Source organism: Hylobates moloch, unplaced genomic scaffold (genome assembly GCF_009828535.3).
Source record: "Hylobates moloch isolate HMO894 unplaced genomic scaffold, HMol_V3 SCAFFOLD_7, whole genome shotgun sequence".
Classification (NCBI taxonomy): Eukaryota; Metazoa; Chordata; class Mammalia; order Primates; family Hylobatidae; genus Hylobates; species Hylobates moloch.
This window is the reverse complement of record NW_026652282.1, coordinates 102,104,760-102,111,391: the sequence shown is the minus strand read 5'-3', so window position 1 is coordinate 102,111,391 and position 6,632 is coordinate 102,104,760.

Genomic DNA, 6,632 nt, shown 5'->3' with positions numbered 1-6,632 from the left:
GCTCCCGGAGAGATCAATGCAGAAAGCAGGTGATTTCTGCATTTCCAACTGAGGTACTCAGCTCATCTCATTGGGACTGGTTAGACAGTGAGTGCAACCCACGGAGGGCAAGCTGAAGCAGGGTGGGGCATGTCGTCTCACCCAGGAAGCACAGGAGGTTGGGAAACTCCCTCCCCTAGCCAAAGGAAGCCGTGAGGGACTATGCCATGAGGAATGGTGCGTTCCAGCCCAGATACTACACTTTTCCCACGGTCTATGCAACCCACGGACCAGGAGATTCCCTCGGGTGCCTACACCACCAGGGCCCTGGGTTTCAAGCACAAAACTGCGCGGCTGTTTGGGCAGAAACAGAGCTAGCTGAAGGTGTATTTTTTCAGACCCCAGTGGTGACTGGAACACCAGCGAGACAGAACCGTTCACTTCCCTGGAAAGGGTGCTGTGGCCAGAGTGCCACGTGGTCTAGCTCAGTGGATCTCACCCCCACGGAGGCCAGCAAGCTAAGATCCACTGGCTTAAAATTCTCGCTGCCAGCACAGCATTCTGAAGTGGACCTGGGATGCTTGAACTTGGTGGGAGGAGGGACATCCACCATTACTGAGGCTCGAGTAGGCGGTTTTCCCTCACAGTGTAAACAAAGCTGCCTCGAAGTTTAATCTGGATGGAGCCCACTGCAGCTCAGCAAAGCCGCTGTAGCCAGACTGCCTCTCTAGATTCCTCCTTTCTGGGCAGGGCATCTCTGAGAAAGGCAGCAGCCCCAGTCAGGGGCTTATAGATAAAACTCCCATCTCCCTGGGACAGAGCACATGGGGGAAGGGGTGGCTGTAGGCACAGCTTCAGCAGACTTAAACGTTCCTGCCTGCTGCCTCTGAAGAGAGCAGCGAATCTCCCAGAACAGCACACAAGCTCTGCTAAGGGACAGACTGCCTCTTCAAGTGGGTCCCTGACCCCTGTGCCTCCTGACTGAGAGACACCTCCCAGCAGGGGTTGACAGACACCTCATACAGGAGAGCTCCGGCTGGCATCTGGCGGGTGCCCCTCTGGGATGAAGCTTCCAGAGGAAGGAACAGGCAGCAATCTTTGCTGGTCTGCAGCCTCCGCTTATGATACCCAGGCAAACAGGGTCTGGAGTGGACCTCCAGCAAACTCCAGCAGACCTGGAGAAGAGGGGCCTGACTGTTAGAAGGAAAACTAACAAACAGGAAGGAATAGTATCAATATCAACAAAAAGGATGTCCACACCAAAACCCCATCTGAAGATTACCAACATCAAAGACCAAAGGTAGATAAATCCATGAAGATGAGGAAAAACCAGCACAAAAAGGCTGAGAATTCCAAAAACCAGAATGCCTCTTCTCCCCCAAAGGATCACAACTCCTCGCCAGCAAGGGAACAAACTGGAGAGGGAGTGAGTGTGACGAATTGACAGAAGTAGGCTTCAGAAGGTGGGTAATAACAAACTCCTCCGAGCTGAAGGAGCATGTTCTAACCCAATGCAAGGAAGCTAAGAACCTTGACAAAAGGTTAGAGGAATTGCTAACTAGAATAACTAGTTTAGAGAAGCACATAAATGACCTGATGGACCTGAAAAACACAGCACAAGAACTTTGTGAAGCATACGCAAGTTACCAATAGCCAAATTGATCAAGTGGAAGAAAGGATATCAGAGATTAAAGATTAACTTAATGAAATACAGCGTGAAGACAAGATTAGAGAAAAAAGAATGAAAAGGAATGAACAAAGCCTCCAAGAAATATGAGACTATGTGAAAAGACCAAATCTACGTAAATCTAAAGTGAAGACTTTAACTCACACCATGTAAGAAGACAGGAAGTTGGCTTACATGTGAATTCTCTGACCTCCAAAAGTTGCAATTTGGCATAAGGTAATCACAAAACAAACACATTTAACACTGGTATAAGCCCCTCTAATCTTATACATACTGGCCCATTTTAATTGTTGTCAAATGAAAACAATTTTTTTCCTCTGAAGTTACTTTCTCAATCTAAAAACAGAGATGTCTAAGGAAATTACCAACATTTTACAGAAATTCAAAGCAACCTTAATCTTACTAACCCATTGGAGGCTCATCCAATTCATAAACATGATCTTGCAACTTAACATTTGGTTTTGTACCTTGTACACCTTGTACAGTTAACCAATGTAGAGAAAACAATCATCTAATAAGTGTTTATTTACTATGTTCCAGGCACCATTCTAGGTGTTTGGGTAAATATCAGTGGAAACGGACAGTTTCCTTATAGCATCTAGAGTGGTGGTAGTAGGGATAGAGGATAAAAACAAAGATAAAATTAGATAAATTAGTACAAGGGCTAGAAAGGAAACAAAACAGGGTAGTGACATAATAGTGATTGGGGTGGAGGTAGGTAACAGCTTTAGTCAAGGTGGTCAGGGACAAACCCCATGAGTGCCCTTTGACGAAAACCCGAATGCCAAGGAGGCAGCCATTGGACAACCTGGGAGGAAGACCCATGAAAATAACTAAGAACATAAAAATGAGGGTTACAACTTGCAGTAATACTTCTAGAAATGTCTTCTATGCAAAGGGCAAGCAGGCAAAGGGGTTTCAGGACAAAGGGCAAACTCAGTGAACGATTGAATTACTAGAGTCTGGAGTATTTGCCCTGCAGCTTCTAGTGGACAGCCCAGCCCTTTCAGGCCAAAGGGCAAACTCTTTAGAGAAGCATTCACTATTCATTGCCCCATCTGCTTTATTTTTCTATTTCTTTTATCCTTAATTTTTGTGGGTACATAGTAGGTGTATATATTTATGGGATATATGAGATGTTTGGGTACAGATATGCAATGTGAAATAAGCACATCATGGAGAATGGGGTATCCATCGCCAGCCCCATCTGCTTTAAAGGCCCATCTGCCACTCTGCCCAATACTCTAGCCATTTCATTGCCTTGGACCAATATGCACACACCGCTGCCATTATCCATGCTGCTTCCTTTACTTACAATGACTTCCCCCCAATCTTTATTGCTGGTTAAACTCCAAGTTTCAGGACTCAGCTGAAATGCCTCTTGTTGAGGACCTTCCCAGGCACCAACCCACTTTCCCTGCCATCCCCTCAACCTTAGCTAATCATTCTCTCTCCTGAGATCCCACAGTACCTTGTGTTCATCCCTGTTATAGTTCTTGGCACCTTGTGTCATCATCATCCAAATGTTTGTCTTCCCCTTTAGACCATGAACTAGATAGATTAAGCCATGGATCTTAAGCACCAATGCATCCCCAGCCCTTGACATAACTCCAGGCCTATAGTAGGTGCTCAATATATGCTCATTGGATGACTGAATGACTAGGGACTGGAGTATTTGTCCTGCAGCTTCAAGTGGACAGCCCAGCTCTTCATGACCTAGGAAGACAATTCTATAGTTTTTTGTTTTGTTTTTTTGGTAATATGCTCCTCTAAAGTGACTAGTAATGGTCTTGTTGAAAGTTGTGAAGCAAAAATGGATGGACATTGACAGAAAGGAGGTAAAAGAAAAAAAGTAGGAATACTATAAGCATACAGAAACCATCTACCTGACTGTATTTGTTTTCACTAAGAAAGAGTAGAGCCAGTCCTGGTGATAGCATTGCAGCAGGAAACAGGGGTGCCCCATTGGGCACCTTCCTCACCACAAGACTTCCATCAAATCCCCTATGTCTATTTTCTTGCTAGAGGCAATATCACTTCCTTCCCCAACTCCAAAGCTTAGAATATGTGGAAGTTTTGAACAAAGTGGGGATTTGCTCTAGATTAGGTACTATCAGAAAGTGGGTGCAGTTCTGACTGGTATTTCGATAAATCTTATTTATAGAGAGGGGCTATTAGAACCAGGATAAAGCTGTAATTGGTAAATAAGTGGTACTCATTATAATCAAGAGAAGCTAAGTTTAGTATTTTGTTTAGTATTTTGTGACTTCATTTTTCTCTGCTTCAATCAAATTATAAAGTGGCCTTGCTTTGTCTCTTTTTATCATGGACATAGAGTGATCCTGTCTGATGTTGGTGTTCTATACGATTGTTTATATCCAGTAGGAGAATAAGATGGCTTAGCTGTGAGTGCCAGACCAGCTAGGAATGTCAGGTGCTGCTTTTTTTTTGAGATGGAGTTTCGCTCTTGTCGCCCAGGCTGGAGTGCAGTGGCGTGATCTCGGCTCACCACAACCTCTGCCTCCCAGGTTCAAGCGATTCTCTTGCCTCAGCCTCCTGAGTAGCTGGGATTACAGGCACATGCCAAAACGCCCAGCTAATTTTTATTGTATTTTTAGTAGAGATTGGGTTTCACCATGTTGATCAGGCTGGTCTCGAACTCTTGACCTCAGGTGATCTGCCCGCATTGGCCTCCCAAAGTGCTGGGATTACAGGCGTGAGCCACCGTGCCCAGCCATCAGGTGCTGCCTTTTTACCTCCATTCTCAATACACAATCCTTTCTCCCGACTAAACTGTGAGATTCTTCTTGCCAGAGGTGGTGGCACCTGCTTCTCTGTCCCTGGCAACGTCTTACACAAGGCATTGAATGTAGGTGTTTAGTAAATATTTGCTGATTGATTCAGAGTCAGGAGGACAGGCTTGCCTGAATTTCAGAGACCCTCAACTCATAATTATTTGGGTAATTAACCTTGTGCTGTCAAATTGCCCCTGAAGCTGTATGTACAATAAGCATGACTGTCTCAATTTCAGATTAAAGGTCAGAGGATGTTGGTTCTACTCCTGGCTCCTCCATTGAGTAGTATGACATTGGAAAGCCAGTTAACTACTCCAGGCCTTAATTTTTCCACTTGAAAAAGAATAAGCTTGGACTCAATAGCTAAAGGCCATTTCAAGCTCTGAAATTTGGGGAAAATGAGTTTTCTCTTGCGTGTTTTCTACCTTTACAGAAAGTGCTAAAGAGTACATGGCCACACATCAGTATACAGGGGAAGAGTTATTCAATAAGTAGTGGTATAGGGGAGCTGTTCAAAATAAAAATCATCTGAGACTTTAATCTCACACTATGGATTAAGGAGCTAAAGGTAAACATTAAGAAGATCCCCAAAAAGAAAATATAAAACAAAAATTCTCTGTACAAGAAGATTTACAAATTTACAGTGAAGTCAAAACCATTAAAAAATATATTGTTAGACTTTTGGAACATACAAATGAAAAACTAAATACTTGGAAACATTAACCAACTTAGAAGGCAAAATCAAACTGGGAAAATATTTTCAACAAATAATTAATATTGTAAATATAATCCCATCTCATTCCATCTACCTATCTCACTCAAATCTTGACTGAAGTCACGGTATTAGCCAGAGGAGTATATAACTCCATGTAGCTAAGAAAAAAACGGATTCCTCCAAATCCAAATTAGAGGGTTCTCTGAAGGCCTGAGAGACTACAGTCATTCCTCGTTATCCATGGGACATTTGTTCCAAGACCGCCTGCAGATACCAAAATCTAATATTTGCAAAATCTAATATTTGCATATAACCTATGCATTTTATCATGTATACTGTAAATCATCTCTAGATTATTTGTAACACCTAATACAAAGTAAATGCTATCTAAATAGTTGTTATACTACATTGTTTAGGGAATAATGACACGAAGAAAGTCTGTACATGTTCAGGGCATATGCAATTTCTGAATATTTTTGATCCAGTTAGTTGAATCCACACATGCAGAATACATGGATACAGAGGGCCAAATATACCTGATAGCTTATCTCCAATAATTTAAGAACAGGGACAAATTATTTTTGATGTAATCATATACACGTATAGTATTTTAAAGTACGAAAAGGGTTTTCATCCCATTATCTTATTTGATTCTCCAATCAACCTTCGGAGGTAGCTAGAGAATCATTATCCCAACTTCACAAATGATAAAACTGAGGCATAGAAATAAATAACTTTCCCAACATCACATCAGGAAGCAAATATTAAAGCAACTCTAGACCTCAGACTGGGGTTCTGCCTAGGTTTTGCTGTCTTAATAGTGAGTATTTTGGATTAGAAATTTTCCACGTTGTCTTCCAGATTTAAACCAATGACTTATGACAGCACCATGCCCCTTTTTTAGGTGAAACTAGAGAAAAATAGAAGCACTGAAATTTGATTGAGTTGATGAAACAAACAACAACTACGTGCTCAACTTCATGAGATTTAATGGTACTACTATTCCTGAATTTAATACAGGAAATATGCTACCTGCAGTTTTTTTCAGAGTAGTTGTAGTGTGACAAAAAATTTCATAGAATGAATATAAAATAACAGTTGATTTCTCCAAAATGTTCAGAATTACTTACTACTTGAATCTTGATTAAGTGGGTTTTTAAATCAACAAAAAGCCTTGGGCTATTGCTTCAAATATCCTAGGAAGCCTGTCCTTTTGGTGTTTTGTTTAGTTTTTTTAAATTATTTTGAGACTGAGTCTCACACTGCCACCCAGGCTGGAGTGCAGTGGCGCCATCTCAGCTCACTGCAAACTCCACCTCCAAGGTTCCAGCAAATTTCCGGCCTCACCCTTCCGAGTAGCTGGGACTACAGGCGTGCACCACCACGCCCAGCTAATTTTTTGTATTTTTAGTAGAGACAGGGTTTTACCATATTGGTCATGCTGGTCTCGAACTAC